The following is a 26,207-nucleotide window of genomic DNA, read 5'->3' on the forward strand; positions in this document are numbered from 1 at the left end:
GCCAATCCTCCTCTTTTTTTGCTGAGGAAGACGGCCCTGGGCTAACATCTGTGCCCATCTTCCTCCAGTTTATATGGGACGCCGCCACAGCATGGCTTGCCAAGCGGTGCGTCCGTGCGCGCCCGGGATCCGAACCAGCGAACCCCGGGCCGCCGCAGCGGAGCGCGCGCACTTAACCGCTTGCGCCACCGGGCTGGCCCCAAGTCAAGTGGTTTTTAAAAGGTCATATTAGAGTTGTGTGGCAGAGCTGAGGGTTTTTCTCTCTTTTCTATTGTCCCCATTCCACTGTGCTGATAGGCTGGGATTAGAGCAGAAAGCTGAGTGAACAAGGAAACTCTCTGGTGTCAGATGAGCAATTCCTTTTTTGGCTATTGATTGACTGATGATGAACTCTTGGTTGGTCTCTGCAAAGCATAACTTTTTTGCTGTTTGTATTTCTTCTGGAAGCCCCTCCTATTACAGATCCTTTCCTGACCCCATTCCTGTCAAAGACCAGTCCATCCCCCTGTGCTCCGAATGCCATCTTCTCCGACCTATTCTACTAGCTCCCTCCCAGTTTCCATGTAAACACGTTTAAGTCTCTTACATCTTAGAAACTTTGCCTGACTATACATCTCCCTTGAGACACTCTCCTATCTTGAAAGAGTTGTCAATACAAGTTATCCCAACCCACTGGCATCTGGCTTCTGCAGCCATCACCCTACTGAACAGCTCTCATGAAGGCGACCATGATCCATTGGTATTGAACCTGATGGATGCTTTCGGTTCTTACCTTACTTGACTGCTCAGAAGCATGTGGCACAGCTGATGACTTCCTGCTCACTGAGATAAGTTCTTCCTTCACTTTCCATTGTACTACACTCTCCTGGTTTCCTTTCAGCTTCTCTGATATTCTATAATATTCTCATTAAAATATCATAAGAAGAATGATATTTGTGGGCTCATTTCCTTCAACTTGTCCTTTCAATATTGGTTTTCTTCAGGATTCTGTTCCGAGGTTCTCTTCTCAATGCACTCTTGTTCTGTGATTTTCTCTACTTCTTTGACTTTCATCATTTTTCTGTGTAATGACTTCCTAATGGAAATCTCAGGGCCCCGTCTCTCTCCTGAACTACAGACCCAAACACCTAACAGCCTGGAAGACACGTCCTTGTGGCTGTCCCTCAGACACCAAAAGAGCAGATGTCCCAAGCTGAACACTTTTTTTAAATCTGGAAACCTGTGCTTCCCTTTTTGTCTTTCATTTTGTGGAGGAGCACCATTGCCCTCCCAGTTTCACAAGCCAATGACTAGGTATTACCTATCGCTTTTCCCTTATCCTCAGGCCGACCTATAACCATACCCAACTCCTGTTCTTTCTCCCCCGTGAATATCTGTCTCATCTTTCCACTTGAGTCCATTCCTATTGCTGCCCCTTAGTCCCAGTCACCAGGAACTCCCTTCTGCATTGCTGCAGCAGCCTACTAATTGTTTCCCGTGACTCCAGTGTTGTTCCTACTGTCATCTCCCACACTATAACCGGAGTGACTTCTAAAATGTTTATTTTTTTGGGTCCCTTCCCTGCCTGAGTCTCCATACACTCCTCAGGAACTCCCCCTTGACCTTAGGAAAACATCGGAAGTGCACGTGGCGGCTTCATGATGGAGCCCTTGCTTACTGCTCCACCTTGTCTTTGGCTACTCGCCCTCTTGCTTCTTGCTGCAGCCTGACTGATTAAGCTTATTTGTTTGTTTCTGCCTGTTTCTCTGCTTCATTGACAGCCCCTGCTCTTTCTTGTGTTACTGCTTCTCTTCCCTCTGCTAAGATTCTTTCTTTTAATTTTCCCCTGGCAAGAAAGTTCTCTCTTCCGTTTGTCTCAGTTTAGATCTCACTTCCTCCTGGCAGCCTTCTCTGACTTCCCACTTCTGCCTTAGGTGCCTTTCATGGTGCCCCCACTGCACCCTGTTCTTTCCCTATTATATTGGCATTGCCTGTTCTTCGTCCGTATCCGTTACAAGACTGTGAACTCTTTAGGAGGGGGGACTGTGATGTTCCCACCAGTATCCCCATCGCTGAGCTCTTTCCATGCTGAAGTTGGAGGTTAAATATGTATTTGTTGAGTAGAACTGAATTGATAGTGATAGCTCTTGGGAATCGAGGATTTCTCTCTCTCTCTCTCTTTCTTTCCTCTATCCACCCTTCTCCTCCCACTTAAATTCCCCTACACCCTATACCACAGGGCAGGGCATCTATGGTCAACTCGTAAAAAATGCATTGCTGATTGATAGAGACACTTTAGAATTTAGTAAAATGGAGAAAGTGCTTATTTTAAAAGAGTAAAGTGGCCACTTGGATTGCATTTCACCTGTTCAAGGCGTTTCCTTCTGGCTTCATGGTGCATTTTTTTAACTACCGATGCTGATTCATTTTGTTTTCCTTGCCAAGTAATTATATTTATCATAATGAGGTATTTATTTGTTTTCCAGTTGTCAAAAGTTTGGATCTAACTACAGACATAGCGCATAGTTAATAAGCTATGGTTCCTGTTTAAAAACATGTACTTAACATACCACTCCTACTAACACGTACTCTGCCTGTTTCTAAATTACAAAGGCAAGGAGCTTGCTGTGTGCATGTCCTCATGCTTCCAATCCATCACCCCACTTGCTTTAACTTTGTCTTAATTGCTCTCTGTGTCATTGCCTTTGATCTAATATCTGAGCTTATATTCTTGTCATAGGGCAGCTTTCATGTGTTGGTTGTGTTTTAGAGTGTCTGAGTTCAGATCCTGGCTCCACTATTATTAGCTGTATGGCTTTGGGCGAGATGCTTAATCCCTATGTGTCTCAGTTTATTCATCTTTAAAATATTAATAACATGGGCCACCCCTGTGGCTTAGTGGTTGGGTGCGCGCACTCCGCTACTGGTGGCCCGGGTTCGGATCCTGGGCGTGCACCGACGCACCGCTTCTCCGGCCAGGCTGAGGCCGCGTCCCACATACAGCAACTAGAAAGATGTGCATCTATGACATACAACTATCTACTGGGGCTTTGGGGGAAAAAAAGGAGGAGGATTGGCAATAGATGTTAGCTCAGAGCCAGTCTTCCTCAGCAAAAAAAAGAGGAGGATTAGCATGGATGTTAGCTCAGTGCTGATCTTCCTCACACACACAAAAATTATATATATATTAATAATAATAATATTTTTCCTGAAGGGGTTTTGGTGAGTATTAAGTGAGACAATATATTAAAAAAACTTAGCACAATGTCTAGCACAGAATAAGGTTTTAATAACTATTAGGTATGACTAAGGAATTCTGTCCTATTAGGTCCAAAGCATTTTCTTTCTCCATGTTCCTCCTTTGTAATATTTTATATTCTTCTATTATTAGGATTATTCTTACTCTGGAGCACATAGTGTTCAGCCTGAATATTAGACCCAGAATGTACCCTAGATACTGTCCATGATATTAACTTCACATTTGATTAAAAATCATTTATTGAGTTTGTACTATGAACCAGGCATAGGGCCTGGGCCTAAGGATTCAAAGGTGAAGAGGACACATTCCCTATTCTCGGTGGAGCTGACGTTGTATGTGGGGAGTTGACCAGGATATGATCTGATGCAAATGAATAGATGCAATAAAATGTTTTAAAAGCATGTAATAGCACAGACAAGGGAATTATTAACTAAGGGAGGGATTAGGAGGAGGCTGTCTGACAGAAAGGCTTTGCAGAATGAATATGATGTTTCCCCCGGCAGGAAAGATCAGAGGCCTTTCAGTTAAAAGGAGCTGTGTATGTAAATGCTCAAGAGTCATGAAAAATCTGGTCTTTTCAGAAAACCTCATAGTGGTTTGGTATTGGTAGAATGTGAAGTAGACGTGGCCAGGTCATGAAGGGGCCCTTATGTTATATCATTTTAGAGGTGGTTTTTAGGAAGGCCATTCTGGCCCATGGTGTCAAGTTTATATCAAAGGAGAAACAGGCCAGAGGCAGGGAGACCACTGATGGGGATGCAGTAAGAGATCAGGTATCTTACAGCCAGCTCAGGCTGCTATACGAAGTACCATAGACTGGCTGACCAACAATGGAAATTTATGTCTCACCGTTCTGGAGGGTGAAAGTCCAAGATCAAGGGGCCGGCATGGTCAGGTTCTGGTGAGAACATCTTCCTGGCTTCCAGACAGCTGCCTTCTCACTGTGTGGTCACATGGTGGGGAGAGAGGGAGGGAAAAACAAAGACAGAGAGACGAGAGAGAGAGGAGAGAGAGCTCTCCTGTCTCTTCTTATTAGGGGCACTAATGCTGTCACGAGGGCTCCACCTCCCCAAGCCTCCATCTCCAAATGTTATCATATTAGGGTTTCAACATATGAATTTTGGGGTAACACAAACATTTAGTCCATGGCACTGGGTAAGAGATCCTGAGGGCCTGGAATAAGGCAGAGGTAGTGGGGACATAGAGGAATGAGAACGTGTGGCTTTGAGCTCTCTGTAGGAAGTAGAATCAACAGGAATCAGTGACCATTTGGATAATTGGGATAATGGGATGAGTTGGGTGACTTCCAGATTTCTGGATTGGACATCTGGGTCATACCTGGTGTTACCTGGGCAGTCTGGCTTCACAGACCACAGGCTGCTCTATGAAAAAGTATTTTTACTCCTTTTCCCGTAGCTCATAACTCTATAAAACGTGATCCACCCCCAGCTTCTTCTGAATTCCTGTCTTCCATTATTCGCTAACAATTGTTAAGCAGGGCTTGTTGACTTACTGTTCTTCAGACATACGACAAACACTAATTCCTGCCTTCGGAGCTTTGATCATGGTGCTCCTTCCACATGGCATGTGCTCTATATTCCCCACCTTATCTATCCTTAAAGGTAACTCTAACCTTACCTCTCTGGGAGAACTTTCCCCAGCAACTCAGAATGACATCACTCGCTGCTCTCTCTGATTTTACAATACATTTAATTGGTTTTCTGTGGCAGATATGATGCCCTGTTCTCATCACCATCTCTCTTCCTGGACACACAGGGAAATTACTTATCTCCAGCTTCCTGGTAGTTAGAGTCCTAACCCCATGTGCCCAAGTCCTCACCAATGGAATGTGAGCAGACAAAGTGTGTCACCTCTGGCCTGAGGCAGCTGAGAGTGTCGGGAGCTCTCCAGGTTTTCTTCTTCTGTCCGTATGTTTTGAAGGAGAAGCTCTAAAGTGGTGGAATTGAAAATGGAAGCAACCAGGATGAGAGTGCCAAAGAGAGAGAATTGACTTTAAATTATATCTTATAGGAGTGCCCCAAAACAGCAACAACAAAAGCTTTCTTGTGGTAAGCTACTGAGATTTGGGGATTAATATGTTAATGTGGCAAAGCATGGTCTATCCTGACTAATATGACCACTAATATTTGGTGTCCTCTTGTGATATAGGAACAAAATCAGGGATCCCTTTATCATTTCACACAGGGCTTTTCTTGATTCTTAATAAATATCTTTTGAATGGAGTTGAAGATTTGTTTGATGACTTAATGAAAAAAGACTTTCTTGGATGGGAGATAAAGTGATAACCAAGTGTTAAAAAACCCCCCACTCTTGTTTTCCCCACTTTTTTTTTTTTTAATATTTACCTCCTTCTGATGAATACCTGGTCTTGTGTACCTGACTTTGTTTCCTCAGGTCAGAAAATGAATAGTGTTAATTGATCAGAATTTGAGACTCTCTCTTAGTCATGTTGCACTGAATTATACTTTGCATTCATGAGTAGAAGAGAGATAAAAGGAATGAAACTTGTCTACTTCTGATTATTAAAGTCCTTTGGTAGAAGTAAGCATGGACTTTTATTATTATTTTGAGGGACACAGGAATGCTGACCTCAGCCCAAGTGTTGTTAGGGTTGCTATACTACCAATGAGATTGGGCCTTACTTTCCCCACTTGTGTGTAACACAATCATTTATTGCAATTTTTCTTAATATTTCTGTTTTGGTGTAATGCCACCAATTTGAAATGTGTATATATTGCCTCCTGCCCCTGAGGACCTTCATCAAAATGAGACATTTTAACTAAAATGAGACACTAACAGGTTCCTCCTGCTCTGCTATTTATTTTGTTATAAAAACCCCATGCATCCACAAGACTTTGATTTTTAAAGTTTATTATCTCAAAAGTAATTTTAGAAATATTGTAAATAATAATACATGGTTGAAAAGCAAAGGAGAAATTCCATCTCGATGACAGCAGCTATTTATAAAATCCTCAAGTCATCTTCTCCCAGGTTGAAATACTGGCAGAATCTCGCAGCTAATTCACAGGGCTGGCTTCAGTAGAAAATTTGAACCGTAGCACTTTCTATTTTGTTCATGTTTTCTTGTTTTTAAATGCAAGTTGCAGGTTGAAACTGAATTCTCTCTTCTGATTATGGAAAATGTATGTTTATAAGGCTTTGAAAGATTCTTTTTTTCTGCTGAGGTCTCTTTCTGGAATGAAGGGAGGATGACTAGCAAGAAGAGTTAGTTTCCCTCCCTTTTGTCGAATCTGTTGTACTAATGAGGGGGACCTGGACCTGGAGTGGGAATCAGGAGACGAGTCCTTTCTTAGCCATGAAATCTCTGCGTGGCTTTGGATTAGCACATGCCTTTTATGGGACCTCTGTTTATGATGTGAATTAGGTAGGATCTGGCACCATTATGGGTGTTAACCAGGAGTACATATGAGAATCAACCAGAGAACATCCTTAAGACCTACATTCCTGGGCTCCATTCCAAACCTACTGAATCAGAATGTCTAGGAGGAGCGCCAAGATATTGGTAGTTTTAAGGAGCTTTACAGGAGACCAGGTTGGCGTGGATCCATAAGTCGGCATCCTGTGGAAGCAGGCATTCAGTAAAGTTTTGGTGATGAATGGGAAGAGTCTGGAGCCAGAATACAAAGCCTTGCAGTGAGGACTTAGAGAAAACCCAGAGCAGCTGGGCTGTGGCTGCAGAAATGGGACACTGCAGGGCACTGGAGCACTAATGCTAAGGCCACACCTCCTTTACCATCTTGCCAGGGCTCTATAGTGGTTTGTCTGTTTTATAATGTGCATGTGTGTCTGCTTGTAGTGATGGTGATTGTTTTTAAAGTAGTTTTCTTTTACCTCCCTTGCAGTTGCTGCTCTATTGGTGGGGTAAAACCCCAGTCCTGACTGCCTAGTTACATGACTGGCTTAAATGGATCCTAAAACAGAAGTATTAGGGGGGCATGGTGAGGGTGGAACCAGCCCTTTGTTAGGTAGTCAAATCCATTCAATCCAATCCGTATCAATGAACATCTGTCAGTGCCATTCTGTGCAATGGCTCTTAAAGTATAGGTGTGGACAGAAGGAAAAGGAGGGAGGGAGAAATGAATAAGACAGTTAATATCTTTCTGGACTGGTAAGGGAACAATGATAGACTTACAAACAACTGCAGGATAGGGAAAAGGAGTGCAGGACCAAAGGAAGTACAGATGGAGCAATGGATTCTGAGAAGAAGCCATTAATTGTGGCTGGTCGAGCAGGGGAGGCTTGCCAGAAAGGAAACTGCCTGCTAGACCAGAATTCTCTTGTGTTGATTTTGGAAGGGTCCTGGAGGAAGATTCTAATTATAATCATTATTGTCTCTTTTATTTTGTTTTGTCCCAAAGCAGTGGAAAATCCTTCCTCCTAATGGACTAATGTAAGAACGAAACATTACTTTCTTGCCCTCCCTGAAATGCTTGTATACACTCTTTTAGGGTCATTCTATTTTATTTGTCTGTGTCATTTTTGTCTTGGAATTTTCCATTTCTTGAAGGCAGGCACTGGGTCTGCTGCTGCTTATGTGCCCTTCCTCTCCTCGTGGTGCTGGGCACACAGTAGGTGCAGAGTTAATGCTAGCTGAATAAGTAAAAGCATAATTAATGTAGATGAATGGAATAGTAATGATTACTTGCTAAGGACATCAATAACTAGACTGCATTTTACTTGGAAGAGATCGGGGAATGTTGATATCTGCACACGTCTTTCCAGCATCACTCTGGGCTAGATCCTAGACAGTGGTATCTCCCCTTTACAGATAGAAAAACTGAGGCACAGAGAGGTACAGTGGCTTGCTTAGATTGCATAGAATGTAAATTCATGAATAAATACTGATAATTTCTCTCATTTGCATATCATCTTATTGTTCCCAACAGTGTCAGGTGGGAGGCACAGGGATTATTTGCATTTTACAAGTCCCCCTCAGGCTCAGAGAGGGGAAGTGTCAGGCAAAAGATTACCGAAGGAAATGGTGGCCCAGTGAGATAATGCTACGATGAACAAGATGCTTTCATAAGTACTGATAGATCCTGACAAAATGCTCAGTATGACTTACTTAAGAGCACATAAGGGAGGGGGGTGCTCCAGTGAAAGATAAGAGGGTTGGGACAGGTTAGGGGCTGGAATTAACATGGAACTGGAGCTCAGGCGATTTTGGTGTTTGTCCTGGCTCTCCCACAGGTTTGTTATGTCAACTGGGTAAGGTTACTTCCTTTTTCTTGGCCTTAGTTTCTTCACCCACAAAGTGAAAGAAATGGGCCAGGTTATTTGTAAAGTTACTTGTAGCTCAACCATGCTGACTCAAATGTATAGAGATACCATATTAGAAAATAATGACAGGCTGAATCATTTTAGAATAATGGCGTAACTTACTGATTTTTATGATTCTAAAAATTCTTTATAGGTAAAATTATGTTTAAATTGAATTATCCCTCTGAGATCCTTCAATGTTGGGGGCATATAAAGATGACTGAGAGATGATTGAGATACAGAGTTAATAATCGCAGTTGTTTGTAATATTTTTCAATGTCACATGATCATGGAGTTAAGGGTGAAGCACGGGTCGCTGTCTCTCAGGCTCTCTTCTCTCCTGTCACCAAATGCGGTGATGGAATAGGAGTTGGTCACCTCGGCTCCACTAGGTTTATGATCTTGGATAAATACTCAGTTTCTTTCTTTAAAATCAGGAATAAAATGACCAGCCTTGCCCCTTCCCAGGGGATTCTTATGAGGTTTACGTGAGATAACCTGTGTGAGAGCATTTTGTAAACTGTAGAGAGCTATACAAAGGCTCCTGTTAGTGTGAGGGATTATTTCTGACTAACACCAATGGCCTCTGGTCATTCATGTGGCTTCAGGGACAGTGACCAACTGCTCTTGCCTGGATCACTTGACTCTGGCTGAAAGTAGGGTTTAGGGGAAAAAGTGAAACTATTTCTGTTAGCTTTATCAAAATCCCTTGCGTTAGCTGGCTTGCTTCCCAGAACCTCATCGAAACGAACTATAAACCAACTGGGTTGGCCAGCCGGAATGGAAAGTAAACACCATTAGGCCCTCACCTCTGCTGGGTGCTTGACACAACTAAAGGAGTGTTATTTACCTGAACTTATTACCTGCCCCCCTCCCTTACCACAGCGTGTGACCTTCAACAAGTCACTTCCCTCTCTGGGCCTGAGTTTCTTGCTCTTTGGTATTTTAGGGATTTAACAGGGTGATTTCTAGATTCCATCCAACCTCTTGATTTAACAAGGTTTTCAAATTAAGAGTTTGTTCACATGTAAAACAGTGTCAGGGACTCTCCAGTGTAACTGTGCTTCAAGCTAGCCCTTCAGTGTGCTGGCAGGGGAGGGGCGCATGGGGGGTGGCCTGGCACTGACTTTTTCTCCTCCCCACCCCTGGCTGATTAGAGGTGACACCAGCTTGGAAATCTTGAATGTGAGCTCATTAGCAGCAGCAAATCAGAGAGCTCTGGGCAAAGATTGGAGTCAGGTCCAAATGAGCTGGAGCTTCTGGCCCCAACCTCTGCCCCCAGGAGGGCCACTCTGCCTCTTCTCCCTGTGTGGGCAGGGCCACAGCACTGAACTCTGTACTCCAGATATCCCGTCCCCAAGACAGGGATGGTCACTGCACACCTACCACTTAGGGAACTTTGATAATTAGATAAGCTAATGCCTGGGTATAGGAGGAAACACTGAAAGATAAGCAGGAACATTATTATCATAATGACAGCACAGTGGTTTCTACCGGTTAGGAGGGAGGGAAGGGACACTTCCCTCTGGTTCCAGGTCTGATAATGTTCTTTATATTTTAACACGGTAGCATTTATGTGGTGGATTGCTTTCTGATTATTCATTAAACGTTTATTGTTTTGTGCACCTTTCTGTGTCCATGTTTATTGCACAATTTTCAAGTGTTAAAATATTCAATAGTGCATGCAAAGCATGTAAGGCACCTGGCAAAAAGTAAGCCTTTAGTAAATGTTTTTATAGGGGTCGTTGTCTCCCCGCAGCTATCGGAAACAAGTCAGGAATGATACCCTTCATTTTGCAATCAGACCCCATGGGCTAAAAGAGTTCATTGGTGGAAAGAGGTGCCTTCATGGGCGGCTTTGTGGTCAGACATAGTTACCCCTCTATCCCTGGTCCTTACCGTCAATATGGAAAATTTATTTCTATTTGCGCCTCATTCATCCTCTGTCTTTCTCTCTAACAGATATCACTAGATCCTTGCTATATGGCCAAGACCACTGGGTATAAAACCAAAAATGAAATGAAAAGGGATTCCTCCTTTCAAGGAATTAGAAGTCTGCCATGGGTAACAAACATGCAAACAGATCAGTACTGTACTGTGTTAGAAGGGCCAGGCTACAGTTTTTCATCTGTAGGCCTGAAGGTATGTTTTATCAGCCCATGGCACATCCTCAGAAATAGTAGTTGTTGTTGTTATAAAAGAGTGCTATCAGTGAGCCCTAGCTGGCCAGTCTGTGGGGTTTCTAAGCTGGCTTCTGAAGGACAGGTGTGATGTCACTTGACAAAGCAGAGCGGGGAGGGTGCCTCAAATCCAGTTTTTGCAATTCAGGCAGAGTGATTTTCCCCCCGGAAGTGCAAAGGGAATGACCAGTGGCTTAGATGGAGCTGCCCAGGCAGTATTACCACGTGTGGGAAAAGGTGCGCTTATCCGCTCAGGTACACCAGGTCTCCTTTAAATCATGTTTGAACATTGTCACTTTATAAGGACCTCCTGGGATTTCAGAATAAACCGACTTCCCTGTTTTTAGAATCAAAAAAGTAAAACTATTTTAGCCTCCCCAAAACATTGAAATATGCTGTAATATTAGTAATTAGTTGTGGATTTGTATCTTTTGGTGGGTAGCATTGTGGTTTAACATAAATTCTTCTTTAAATGTTTTATTTAGTTTGCTACGTACATTCTTAATTCTTCCTACATTAGGATTTCACCCTTTCATCTTCCCACCAATAAGGAGCAGCTCCAGCTTTAAAACACATGATACTGTAGGGGATGATTTCTTTAAAATTAATATGTGAGTCAACATGCTGAATGAATCATGGGACTCATTTAAAAAACATTTGGTTAATGTGTCTTGATGCACAGCCAGACCTGTTCTCACCAGGAACTCAGTGGAAAGCAAGCTATGGTGGCAGAGCCTCCTTATCCAGGGGCAGACAAGGTGATTTTCCTAGCTCTTTGCAAAATGCAAAGTACACAAAGTAGATCTTCTAGATCTTCTCACTTTCCTTTTGTACCCTTATTCAGCTTTCTGGCTCCCTCCCTGCCACTCTCCAAGGCCTTAATGCCTTCCTGCTGGACCTGTTGACCAGATGCCATCCCTCCAATTGCCGAACCCCATCTGCACATTTTGTCTAGCGGGATGCCGGCTCCCTCCCAACTTCTTTCCCAAATTCTTTCCTCAGTAATATATTTTGTCCACCTGGCCATGCCACACGCTTGATGGATGCTCTGGAAGATAGGAAGATTACTAAGACAGTCTCAACTCTAAAGGAGTCAATAGACCAGTAAAGGGAAAACTTTTTGAGAATCTGTTGAAAAGTATGGACCCCTCTCCACAAGAAAAATTACACACACATCACCTCAGAAAGCCCTTGTAATCAGAATTACGGTGCCCAGATTAAGAAGCCTTGAAAGAACAGACATAATAGAAATATGGCACTTCCCAGCTAAATTCCTACACACTCAGGGTTTGGTCTCTGAGTTACATAATAGAAAAAAACATGTTAGAAAATGATAGATATAAAACATGATTGATAGAAGAAAAACAAATGAGATAAGGCAATGGAATAACCTTTGTAAACTAGCATTCACCGTATCAGTGTAAAGTATTATTACCAATAACTGGTAAGTGGTTGAAGTAAATACTGGTGGACTTACTCTTCTTTGATAGACATTAATAGTGTCACCGTCATCTGCTTCCCCTTCCCTTCTGGATACATGAAGACTGTATGTCTTAGTCTCCTTGCACTTGAGTAGGACTATATGATTCATCTTAGAAGTGACTCTGTCACCTCATGCTGAGACAGTGAAAAGCCCACTTGCAATTCTCCTGCCTGCAATTCTCTTTCCCTGTCAGGCAAGAGGCTTCATGTTGAGATGACGGAGCCCTGCAATTGAAGCAGACTGCATTGCTGAGCAGCTGCAAGGGTGTCACTCAACCCTGCACTGGAATTTGTGTAAATGACATATCAACCTTGATGTGACACCACTGCAATCTGGGGAGTTGTTTGTTCTTGCGGTGTAACCTGGTTTACCTCCACTAACATGTCTCCCAAGGGCACTGGTATGGAAGAAGAGGGGCATTTCGATTGACCTGGTCTCTGATGTGTGGAATCCATGATTCTGAGTGGTAGGTTCTTCCTTGTGTATACCTCTTGTTGTCCTCCTCTACATAGAGCAGAATAAAAATATCAGCCACATCCATATGTTAAAATAAAAATAGCCACATTTGACCTCTCTTGTCTGAAATGTTGGTGACTCCAATTTAAAAGGAATAATTGGTTACAAAGTGCCTTGCAGCCATTGCTAGAAATGTGCGTTCTAGTTGGTTCTTTCCCCAGGAAATTGCCTGAATGGCATGTGGGAGAGAAGAGGGTCAACATATGACCGCTAGTGTGATTAATTAAAGGGCTTAGTATAAACGACCGGTGGTGTTTAGTGGTACCTTGGGGGAGATTAATGCTGGTTAAACACATGGGTGGAGGGGGCAGATTAAGGAATGATTCAGCAACTGTGAAAGGGGTTGGAGCATTTTTCAGTGGAGCAATTAATAAACATCCCTACCTCCACATTACATGTGAAGGATCTCACTTTACTCCTTTAAATACTTTCACCCTCTGTAATTAGGTAATTAGTTTAGGAAACAATATAACAAGTACTTGAGGGGAAAGAAGAACAATAAATTCATATGAACAAATAAGAGCCTTTTATTTTCCATCAAATCAGTACTTTCTATTTCTTTTCTTGGTGACATGTAGCAATCTTCTCAGGATCTTACTGTTTTTCCACAAGGATGGAGGCCAGTCTTGTGCCGTTAAACAAAAGCCCTGCAGATAGTACAGAACTGGGAACCTTCTGGCACTCTGTTAAGTGCCCTTTAGCGAATTTCTAAGCAGGCCATCAGAGGAGAGCATAAGGCTGGGCCCTGGAAGGCCATCTACGAGGTGGACACTGGGTCTTTAACAGGCCTTGGCCAATTCTTGTTGATCAAAGAAGGCTGAATATACTTTTTGTGTCACTGTTTTGATTTCTGCCCCTTCTTTCTTCCTTCCTTCAGTCACTCTCTTTCTTTCTCTTCTGTGACCTTTTCTTGCTTGCATAGCAGAGCTGGATGCTGTGGGATATTTAAGACCTTGCCTTTGAGAGGTTTATAGTTTACTTGGAGTTTGAGGAATAAGACATGGACCTATGAGAAATTAACTAATTATGAGACAATATAAGCTTTGTACCAAATGAGTGCGGCATTTAATGAGCGCTGTATAGGCCTTCAGAGAATTGGCATCCGTCATCTTTTCTCCTTTCTGCTTCTTCTAATGTCCCCCCAACACACACCTTTATTTTCTTCTCTGGTTCTGTGGCCTCTGCCTGCCACAGTGTAGCTTTGATTTTGGTGATAAGGGGAGGCTGCAGATCATTTTTAAAATATGTCATTTTGTCTGTGTAATATGTAATACAAGGACCACAGTTATTAACTTGGAAAGATAATTTTCAAAGTTTCAGTGTGATGAGAAAATGGCTGCTTGTTCTTTGTTCCTTGAGTTTCAAGAGGTAGGACATCTTTGGGAGAGTGAACAGAAAGGCTAAGGGAACCCACAAAATAAAGAGGTTAGAAGACTTGGAAAATCAAGGAGCATGGTGAGAGGTTTCTGGCTTACCTCTTTAGGAGGCTATGTCTTCGGGTAGAGACTAGCTTCCATTTTTAGGTCCTTCAGGTCTCTTATTTTGTTACTCCTGAGCAACCACGAAAAGCTCTGCTGGTTTCTTTCTTTTTGGGGGAGGGGGATGGATTATAAATGTTAACACTTATTGCCCCTTACCATGTGCTAGGCATTGTTTCAAGAGCTTTACGTTCCTTCCCTCCTTCCTTCCTTCCTTCCCCACCTCCCTCCCTCCTTTATTTCTCTCTTTCCCTTCCTTCCTTCCTTCCTTTCTTTCATTGTGGAAAGAACATTTCACATGATATCCACCCTCTCAACAAAATTTTGAGTGCACAATACAGTATTGTTAACTATGGGCACGATGATCTATGATAGGTTTCTAGAACATGTCTATCAGTGGAGGAATGGATAAAGAAAATGTGGTATATATCCATATACACAATAGAATATTATTCAGTCTTAAAAAAGAAGGAAATCCTGCCATTTCTGGCAACATGGATGGATCTGGAGGACATTATGCTAAGTGAAATAAGCCAGTCACAGAAGGACAAATACTGCTTGATTCCACTTATATGAGGAATCTAAAATAGTCAAACTCATAGAAGCAGAGAGTGGAATAGTGGTTACTGGAGGCTGGGCGGGGGCCTAGCCTGGATTTTCAGCCTCTGACTCTTCCCAGATAGGCCAGTGCCCCCTGGAAAAAGTGAGGGACACCTTAGTGACCAGTCACCTCCTCAAGCTTTCAACTCTCTTCTGTGGTTCTCATGACTCTTCCCCCAGTGGTTTTGTTTCTTTAACCCTGGGAGCCTGTGGAAAATCCCACTCTGCTCTTTGGAAGATGTAACTTAACCTTTCAGTCTCCTGCCCTGTGCACCTTTGGAATTTAGTGTACCTTTTGTTGGTAAAAACTGGCTTTTTGAGGCCGTGCAAATACCCAATGTTGTCAGTGCCGTCTTTCATATGAGATCAGCTCTGCTGGTTTCTGTCTCATAGCAGAGGCCCTCTGCCTCTGCCCGGCACAACTTCTCAGCCTTCAGCTCTCACCTACGATCAGCAAAGGCCTCCCAAAAAGTGGAAAGTCCCCAGTGCACCTCTGCAAGGGGCTTCCTTCTCTGGAGTTTTACAGTCTTACTCCTCATCGCTTCACTGATTCTTTGAAATACATGTTTGTTTTAATATATCTTGACTATCTGATTGTTTTTGGTGGAGTAATTGCTATGTCTTGAAGATCTCCCTCTTTTTCAGAAGCAGAAGTCCTCAAAATGTATTTTCAAATTTATTGGTGGTGGAAATCCAACATTATTACTTCAAAACATTATTAGGCTGTGTTGGGCAGAAGCAACCAACCAACCAACCAACCAACCTACAAATAAATAACTTTGGGTGATGGGGTCAAGATTTTACAGCCAGTTACTATGCAGCTAATTGGATATTTCAAAATCAACGAATAATATATAATATTCTTTATATAGCATGGAACAACTTATTGGACCCAGTGGAAGAGCTGTTATTAATCTCTACGCTAGAAAGAGATTTAAATATTTTCCCTGCTCCATTTTTTAAGAGGAAAAGACGACACCAAACACCACCTGTTTAACCAGTGATTTTAAAACATCAACAAAAACAAAGGGAAGAAATTTCTTGGAGGAAAACAATCTACCTTATTTTTCTGATTCCTTTAAGACTCACTTCTGAACTATAATACTGCTCAACTTTGCTACAGCTGGTTAGCATCATTTTGTGAGGAAGAGCAATTTCACTTTCCCATTCTGGGCCTCAATATGTGTATCCCCAAAATGAAGGGTTTGGATTAAATGATAGCTAAAGTATCTTTTCTTTGACTTTCTTAATGAGATGAGATTTACTTTTGAGATTCACAATTTTTCCCCAATATATTTCTCAATAAATCAATTTGTATAACCAAAGTTCCTCCTTAAATTCCATGTCAGTGAGAATAATGCTTCCCTCCTGCCTCAGCCTTATCCATTACCTAGGATTTCTCGGACTTAGTAAAACTACGGTAGTGCAGTCCTATTACAGAAAAATGTCATCATTATCTTTCATTCTGCTATATATGGCAGGATCCACCTCACAGACTTTCTGGGGCTCTTCTAAGTAGGAGCCACAGTTGAACAAAGCTTCATTCATCCAAAACTAAGCCAAAGTTGGTTTAGACTTCAAGGTTAAGTTGATGCAGTAATTAACTGTTTACAAACAGACATTGAATAATACATATTTTATTGCTTAAAAACTGTAATTTATTTTGAAAATCATATTGTGCTTTTTTTTTTCTGGAAATTTTGAAATGGCTTTTGAATATTAGAAATAAAGTTTTGATCTCCATCACCCAATCAACAGACCCACAGATGTTCATCTGTTGGAGAGATTATTGGGAGTTTCCTTTCAATGGTCAGGACGCAATGCATTGCAGTCTAGATAATCAATACGGCTACTCTAGGATGTGTTATGATCCTATGCTACCTTTCTCAGCAAGTCCGAGACAATGTGCAATGGATTAAGAGTTGTAAGGCTTGGATTCTAGCCAAGCTCTACCACCAACCAATTCAAAGACTGTTCAGAATCACATTTCTTCTCTGGGCCTGATTTAATCTTATCTATAAATATGAGGTGGGAGGGTAGCATGTTATAGCTTAGAGGTTCTCAAGACAGGACGGAGAGGGGACAATGCCACTCCCCTAGTAGCTCTGGGAAATTATGAAGGAGTTTCTGGCTGTCACAATGACTGTGAGGTGTTCAAGGCAGTTGGAGAGCCTGAGATCAGGGATGCTCGAGTTTCCACGTACTGAAGAATTGTACCAACCAAAATGCTAATCAGTCCTTTCCCTTTGGAGATACACCAGCAAATGAGCTCTAATGTTGTTTTCTCTGGCAGTAGTATTTTTTAAACAGACTCATATTGAGGCTTATTCTGACTTTGCCTAAGCAAGTTCACACAATTTCTCTCTTCCCATTTGAGAGAGACCTCTCTACAACTCAGACCCAGGATGCCAGTCTATGAATTTTCCATCTTTCCTTCTTCATACTTCTTTGAAATTATAAGGATTCCAAAGACTTTTTTCTCTAATTATGAAGTAATCAAATATGTAAAATAGCTTCACACTGGTCATTTTTGTTTTCAGAGTCAGATTAACTGAATCTAGGTTCCTTTTTCTTTTTTTCAAAGGGAGAGGTCATGGGAAGCATTTTCCTTCTGAATTGGAGCCCTCTTCACCAAGCTAAAATGCCCTTCAGCTTCACAGTCCTTTTCAATGCTTCTTTGTTATGGGAAGCCTTCTGTTGACAGTCTGCCCAAGAGGCTTAGAATGAGGTTTGAGGAGGATGGATGGGAGATTGAAGCACAGGGTACAAGTTAGCAAGCCAGACATTCTTGCTCTGTTTCCTCTTGCTTACCCCCTCATCCTTTCTTGTTCTACTAAGCTTGAAAAGCTCCCAACCCGTGTATACCTGTTTGAGGAAATAAGGCACAAAACGAAGGAAATAAAATTTGTTGAATCTACCAATATTCACCCTTGACAACATCTTGAGGGAAGTTTTACTCCTCCTATTTAGTCCCCTCTCCCCTCCCAATGGCCCCTTCCCCCTGTCCCCAGTCCCCTCCCCACTCCCCATTCCCCACCACCACACCCAGTGTTTCCAGTGGGATTTTGGGTGCTCAGCGTCTTGTCTGGAACATTATCTGTCTGGATCTTTCTGTAAACATTTATGCCTCAGATCTACCCCAGATCTATCTTCCATCAAATGTTCCATCTTAAAAGTTTAGGGCTGGAAGGCCGCCCTGAAGTAATCTGAAACCACCATTTCGTTTGACAGATCAGACCAGTGCTGTCAGTAGACATGTAAAGTGAGTCACATGTGTAATTTTTTAAATTTTCTAGTAGCCACATTTGAAAAATACAGTAAAAAGAATCGAGTGAAATTAATATATTTTAATCAATCTAATACATCTGGAATAGTACAATTTCAATATGAGTTCAATATAAAATTTATCAAGAGAGGTATTGATATTGAGATATTCATATTCTTTTTCTCGTTTTAAATGTCTGAAATTTAGTACGTGTTTTACACTTCTGGCGTACTTCAATTTGGACTAGTGGCATTTCAAGTGCTCAATAGCCACATACGGCTAATGGCTACTGTAGGGAAGAGCACAGGATTAGAACAACAAAGTTTAGGGGGAGCAAATGATTTGCCTAAGGTCGTACAACTAGTTGACAACAGAGTCAAGTCTCCTGATCCCTGTTCTAGTGCTTTTCTAAAATAGTGCTTGTTTCTGACAGTGATAATGCTTAGGATGTACCTTGAACAACTTGGAAAATGGATTATATGAATCTGTAGTGATTTGGTGGTGAAAAAATAAGCATAATGCTAAAAAGGAGGTTGTACCTTCAAGTAGCTTCTGTTTTATGAGATTATTGTTATATGAGGAAGATTATGACCTGATAATTTCATTTTCGGTGATATTGATGGACAAAAGGAGTTAATTTACATTGCAATGTGAATATCTTTCTTCTTTCAGATCTGTTCTGTTTGTTAAACTAATAATATCATCTATACTAGTATCTAGATACTTGGAAATTGCTGTGCATTTCCACTGAAATCTATCAAAATGTACATATTTTTTTGTGAGGAAGACTAGCCCTGAGCTAACATCTGATGCCAATCCTCCTCTTTTTTGCTGAGGAAGAGTGGCTCTGGGCTAACATCTGTGCCCATCTTCCTCTACTTTATATGGGACGCCACCACAGCAAGGCTTGACAAGCGGTGTGTCAGTGTGCATTCGGGATCCAAACCTGCGAACCCCAGGCTGCCAAAATGGAGTGCACGCACTTAACTGCTGCACCATTGGGCCGGTTCCCAAAAGGTATATTTTAACAGTGGTCCTTATGCAGGGGAGTGGTGGGGAAGGGGAGGTAATCTTGCCCTGTCACCACATGGTCATGTAGCTCCTCCATCTGTGTGTAATTACTTAGCCTCACAGCCCAGCCTGAGGGCTTGGCTCTGGCTTTAAAACCTCCACTATATTAGGCCCGTATCAGGACCATCTGTGAATATGGGACTCTATAGATAAAGCCTTGGGGGTCTAAAAGTTTCACACTTAATCCTGAAGTGTGAAATTTGATTCAGGCCAAAATAAACATTCCCAAGATCTAACTTGCAAAGTGATTAGGAATCACAGTGAACAACTGTCTCTGGTACTCGGCTTGGAATCCTCACTCCTACTTGCTCTTGAGAACATCGTTTCTTTAGCATCAGTGCCCTTTATAAATGGGGAGGAATGATATCTCACTATCACCAGTTACTATGTAGGACTTCATTTTCTAAGATATGTTTCAAGGAACACTAGTCCCAGGGGATGCACTGTCAAAAAGGGATTCTATGGTTAACTGAATTTGGGAAATTATGCATACTCTAAGAGATTCAAAATACGTAAAAGTATTTTAAGGACCTAGGTAGTATTGCATAAAAACAATTTTTTATTTAACTCGATGTTTCCTAAATTTTTTTGGGCAGGGAATTATTTGATCTTTTTCTCTCCTACTACCTATTCTATGGGACATGCTTAGAGAAATGTTGTCATAGAGTATTTTGGAGGCAAAGTAGACAAAGATATGTGAAGGATGTTTAGATATCTTATAATAATTTCTCAAGCATAGGTTGTTAAAGCACTCTTATCACTATACTTGGAAGAGTCTCTTCCAGTCCTAATATCAGCCTACTTATTCCCCAACGCTGCACTTTCTCCTAGAAACATACAAATTTTAATATTACTGTCCTATTTGCTCATCTACTTTTGACATCAATTAAACAATAGGTGTAATAGAAGAAGAAAATTTTGGCAACAAAAATCAGAGTTTGAATCCTAAAACCATCATGCTCCTGAGCATTTCACCCCATACTCCCCTCTGTCTCTCCCTTCTCTCCTGACTCTCCCACTCTCTCCATCTTCTCTTCCTTCTCCAACTTCCCTTTTCCCTTTTTCTTCACTGTCTTTGATGACTTGACATAGTCTTTTGGTCAAGGTCAACCAAGTTTTACTAAGTCCTAACTTTTGACAAGAGCACTATGATAAGGCTGGAGTCAAAAAGAGATACGACCTATATTATTGCTCTCAAAAATCTTACCTTCTGGTAGAGAAGGTGTACATGTAGCAAATTCTAGCTCAGTGTGACTCATGTAATGGGTTCTCTCTAAGGTGCGGGAAGTAGTGCAGACAATGGAGTGGTTGACCTTGCTGGGGAAGGTGGAAAGCGCCGTGCCCATTGAATGCTTCGCTGAGTAGGAGATGTCGAGCAAGTGAGTCAGCAGTTCCCAGGTAGTCAAGGATAGGAAGGTGGTTCCAGCAGAAATGGTAGAATGTGAAGAGTCATGGAGCCATGAAAGAGCAAGATGTATCTCGGGACATGGAAATCATCCAAGTGAGAGGTGGAAAACACGGACAGAGGAAAGCCAAGGCTGAGGCATGGGGCTTTGCATCCTTTGGACAGTGGCTTTATAACATTTTTAAGCCTTGAAACTCCCTGACATCTTATGTGGAAGCTCAGAATTTACTTGGTGGCTTGTCTAGCTGAAACAAGGCAAGGGAGCATCCAGTTCCTTTTTACTATTTGAAAGCAGAATCTGGTCATATTTGTTTTTTCTAGTAGGCACTCAATAAGTTTTTGTTAGAGAGCGGAAGTTTGGGCAAATGAAAACATTCGCTTTCTTAGATGCTATTTTAGGTAAAAAGCCAGGATCCATCCTTCTATTTAGCAACACATAGAAGCAGCTTTCAAGAAAAAGAAGTGCTGTCATACATTAGTTTACTCTGCCTTTAAACGTGCTGGAACATATTTTAAAAACAGTTTAGAACTAGAATTATTCTCATTTGTGTCTTCTAGTCCTTTGAGGGCTTTTAGCAATAGGCAAGTCAAACTGTGTTTATTCACATGGGAGCAGAATTATCTTTGATTACCAAGTGCTTTCTGCTTGCCTGAAAGCTGTGATAACCACTGCTGGGTCCACTGGGGTAGGTGTGTTCTTATGAAATCAAAGATGGGGAAGGTTTGGGTGAAAGGGAATGTCTTACAAACATTATAAAAAATGAATTGACGATCACCTCCCTGGGTAGCCGTGGCTCTAAATTTGAACTTGAAAACATTAGAAAAAGCTTTGGGTTACTTTTATTGACATCCCTACCTTGGCATACCTCAAGGGACAGCTCTATACTTACATGGGTCTCTTCCATCAACCCTCACCTGATGTGAAGGATTTTTAAATCTTTAGCTCTGCCCATGGCCATGCCACAGACAAACATAGAAGAATGCTCTGAACTGGCTTTATCAACCTTTTTTTTTTAATCAATATCTTGGTTTTTTTCTCCCATGCAGACAAAAATGCAAAACTGAGGCTTTGTTATGTTTTGTTTTAAAATTCCTTTTTCTTTTTCAGAGAATAATACATTTTCACTATAGATAAGTTTTAAAACTACATATATGCAAAAAGAAGAAATTAAAGGCTACTGGTAATACTCTGCTCCTTGAAATAACTATTAACATTTTATAGTATATCCTTATATCCTTCTAGATTTTTTTTCTTACACACAATATTACACTGTTTCTTTAAGAAATGAGATCCTGTTACACAAATAGTTTTGTAACTAAGTTTTCTCATTTTAAATAAATTAGGAACAAAAATAATTTTAAGTCAATAAATATAGTTGGTTCTACAACATAGCTTTTTCATGGATGTGTGCTATTTCATTACAAGAACAGATCCCAATTTATTTAAATAAATTCTTATTTTTAGACATTTGGTTTCCAGTCTTGCCCTATTATAAACAGTGCTAGGAAACATCCTACTAGCTAAATTTTGCCCTCATTTATACTTGTCTCCTTAGAATAATCTACTCAAATGGAATTTCTGGGTCAAAGGCTCTCTGTACACTGTCAGCGCTGTTGGCATGCTTGTAAAACTGTCCTCAAGAATGAAGGCCTTTCTTGTTTATACTGTACATGTGAATGTATGAGGGCTTATCTCCAATCAACATTACCAGTTCTAGTAAATGTTGTTTTGGTCAGTTTAATATCATTTAAAATTCCTAGGACTCGATATCCTCCTCTGCCTATTGGGTCTAATAGAGCACATACAGGGATGTGGTGAGGATTCAATGTGATGAGTTAGGCAGAGAAATGAGGCAGAGATGGGCTCAGTAACGTGTTCACAGTGGATTTAAGTTCATTTTGAGAACCCATCTCATGGAAAGAGCTCATTGTTGAGCTTTACATTTGAAGGTAGAAGCTGCAGGATGAGGATGAGGTTACTAACAAACAAGGCTATTCTCTGCCTCCTGAGGGAGAGGGAGTCCCTTATCAGGTAGAGGGAAAGGGTACCTCAAGAATTCTTAAAGTCAATTTGAAAGTCAGGAGGGCTTGAGGAGTGGTGCAGGGAATCCAGAAGTGTGGATGATTTTAAAGTAGATATAATCATTGGCCAAAGCTTAGAAATACTAAAAAGTGTAAAGAGAAAAATGATCCCCTCTTGAGTTGTTTTCACTGAACTGCTTTTTGGCATTGTGCCATAGGCCTGTACGGAGCATGGAGCATTGCTTTTTTTTCTGGACTGAGAAGCAATTGAGCATGATGGTGAACCGTGTCGGACAAGCAGATTCAGAATTCTGGCCCTGCCACTTGCTAGCTAACTGAATTTGAGCTATTCTCTAAACCCGTTTCTAGGTCTATAAGGCATGATGATGATACACAGTAGGGTTGTGCAAGGATTAGATGAGAACATTTGAGAGTCGTTTAGCACAGAGCCTGGGAATTAGTAACGCTCCCTCCATGGTAGCTGTTATTCTTACTTGCATTTTGGCCCTCTGCCCTCAGCTTACACAGAGCTACTGGGATTGATCCTCTGTGGGTGACTCACTGGGTCACAGAGGGCACCAGTGGATTCACCACCTTCCACAGTGTCCTCTTGAGCAGAGAACTATGGGAGAACTTTCCTTCCTGTTTTCTTAAATGGAATCATTTTGCTTTATTTTCCTGCTAATGTTTTGTTTTGTCTTCATGAGTCACATCATCAACCCTGTCTCCCTTTCTGTTTTGGTAGCTAGAAAGCTTAGGGGTGAATTTGTGGTTGATCTCTATCTAATGTGTAGGGCTTCACAGAATACATTCCACATACCAGCCACCCTGTTGGCAATATCTTATCTTTCTTATATTTATTCCTCACCTGCTTACGTTCTCTCAAATTTAATTTTGTCTAGTATGTACGTTGTAAACAACTTTAAATTGCTTTTAGAACAAGGCAAGGTAGAATTAAAGAAATAAAAATAAAAGAGAAAATAAAACTCATCCATAGTACATCCCCTCTGAGGTAAATCTTATTTATTTATAACTGTAATTTTCTTCCTTCTCCTCCTTCCCTCTCATTGTCTCTGTTTCCATCCATCCATCTGTTCATCCACCCATCTAGCTTACTTGCAAGGCACACAATGTGTGATTTTCATATAACATTATATCACAGACATTTTCTTTCCTTATAAAAAGTTCTTTATAAAGTGACTTTTAATGGCTGTCTAGCCTTCTATAATATAGATAAGCCATAGTTTACTTAATTATTCTTCTGTTGTTAAAATTTAGGTTTTGTTTTCCTTTGCTGCATAACATTTATCTTTATAACCATGATCACCCTCATTCCTTATGCATTTATATAATGCTTTACTTTTATTTGTTACAAAGCACTTTCATATACATTATTGGCAATGATCTTCCTCCTATTAAAAGAAATTAAATTAAAGCATATAATAATTCGTGCTTGTCCAGCAGAGTTGCGAGGCAGGAGAATGGTATTCCCTGCGTCAGCTATCTATGAGTCAAGCAAGTCTATAAACACAGAATGAAAATATCTTCTCCCTTTGGTATGGCAGAGAGCTTCACTAGAGAAATTGGTGAGGAATACAGACAGGTTTAGCAATGAATCCCTGCCGCATCCCACTTCCCCTTTATCAGACTCCCCTCAAACTCCCCGAGGCAGTCTCTGGCCTGGCCATCTCATCAGATGTCCAAGAAGGGAGAGAGAATCCTTGCTGGGGCATTGCTCTTGTGGGCCTGGAGTTCACAGACTTCATCAAACCTCCCTCAAAGACCTGATCCCTCATTACATGATTTTCAGCAAAAATACTCGAGTCTGACATCCCTAGATGTTTTGAGGGTTTTGAGTTGGATATTTTTCCCACTCAGTTGGGCAAAACCTGAAGGGCATTTTTAAATAGAGAATCTTTGAGCTTTCAGCATTTATCTTTTATTAAAGATTAGGAGCAACATTTTAAATTCGCCTAAGAACTTCCTGCCTGTAGCTTCCATGCCTCGTGATCAAGGCTTGAGGTCTTTTACATGCCTCTGTGGTTTTGCTAACGTGTTCTATCTCGATCTACTGACTGTTTTGTTTCCCACTGCTGTTGGAGTCAGGCTCAGACCTCCTTCAAAAACCACTGTGTTGTCTGCACAAATCTTCCTGTTTGGGGTGATATCTGTGTTAGCAAACACAGCTCTTGCTCGTGCGGTTTTCTGAGAAGTGGACTTGGGGTCAGTTCCAGACTGGAGCGCTCATCAGCTGTTCCACCTTGAGCACCAGTTATAACTTCAGTTTTCGTATCTATCATAAGGAAAATGCTCCTTCGGAATCACGGCGTCATCGTGAAGACTGAGCTATATATGATTAAATGAGATAACATTTGTCTTGACCAGTGCCTGTTCCATTACAGTTATTTGATTTTGATTCAAGCGTTTGACCCCGGCACAGCTGGAGGGAGTCATGAAAGATGACCGAGCATTTGGTACTTGGCTGTTCCCGTACTCAGTGCCTTATCAACAAGCTAACAAGGTAGGTACTGTTATCATCCCCATGTGCATCGAAAAGTTAAGTGACTTGTCCAGGTTTAGGGTTAGAGAGAAACAAAGCCATGGTTTGAACTTAGGCCGTCTGGACATAGAATCTGTTCTTGTGTCTACTCAGCCATACTTCCTGAATCCTAACAGATGGTTGAGAACATGTATCTCTTTGGAGATTAACTGAAGGTGTGAGTGCAGTTAGGCAGGGGTACCCCTGGCCTGATATCGCATCCCACTGCCAGTACATAGCTCCCTGTCCGCCCCCCTGCCCTGGACCTTGTTCCTGTGCCACCACCTCTGTTCCTGACAGTGTAAACAGGTGACCTGTAACATGCTGTGCCACCAAGAGGTTTGCTTCTCAGTAGAGCCTGATGCTGAGAGACCCAAGGGAATCAACCCCCTATGTTCCAAAGAAGGGGGCTGTGACCCAGCACATGGGCTGTATAAACAGGGTCTTGTTCCATACAGAAAAATCTTGTGTGAATCCTTCCAGAGGCGACTGTCAAATTTTTTACTAAGCTTCAAATTGTGGCATTTGGAGGCTAACATTTATCCCACAAAACTCTTAAAATTACATAGCAATGTGCAGTTCACAAAGCACGTGCACTGCGTCTCTCTGTGGGGTCACCACAGCAAGGTCACGAGGCAGACCAGCAGGTCTTCCCTCCGTCCCTGGCTCTCTCTTCTCTCCTCTTTGCCTTACTGAGTTCCTACCCTGGGCTAAGTTTTGAGAATTAAAAACAAAAGATAAGTCTCTCCCACTTTCCCATTGAGTTCTCATAGGCAGTAAATGGGGTTGTGCATTGGAACCTGGGTCTCCTGATGGCCAATACAGGACGTGCTGTCAACTCAACACACCCATTCCCAGTGGCCGCTAAACTGCTTTCAGCGTTGAGTCCCAGCATCAGTAATACAGGATAAGCTCATAGGAGCCTCTTACAGGGACTGTGGGCTGCAGGCTGGACCCTCTGTGTCCCTAGGGGATGGCTCAGATCAAATCAGCTTGCATCTGATCAAACGTTTCTGAGGTGGTGGCTACAGCTGACAGCAGCGAGCGGCGCTAAAGCTACTTCTTGCAGAAACAGGAATGGTTCAAGTCAAGACCAATGTGTCCTGATA

General features: G+C 41.7%; 1 long non-coding RNA gene across 1 annotated transcript in view; it reads left to right on the forward strand.

The window, feature by feature from the left end:
* The window catches only part of LOC147916024 (uncharacterized), a 34,268-nt gene that overhangs the window by 5,950 nt on the left and 2,111 nt on the right, over positions 1-26,207 (forward strand). Inside the window, exon 2 of the long non-coding RNA XR_015553682.1 lies at positions 24,962-25,080. This is a non-coding gene — a long non-coding RNA (uncharacterized LOC147916024). The remainder of the gene's footprint in view (positions 1-24,961; positions 25,081-26,207) is intronic.

This window comes from Ceratotherium simum, chromosome 11 (genome assembly GCF_057802395.1).
Source record: "Ceratotherium simum simum isolate JZ-2026a chromosome 11, ASM5780239v1, whole genome shotgun sequence".
Classification (NCBI taxonomy): Eukaryota; Metazoa; Chordata; class Mammalia; order Perissodactyla; family Rhinocerotidae; genus Ceratotherium; species Ceratotherium simum.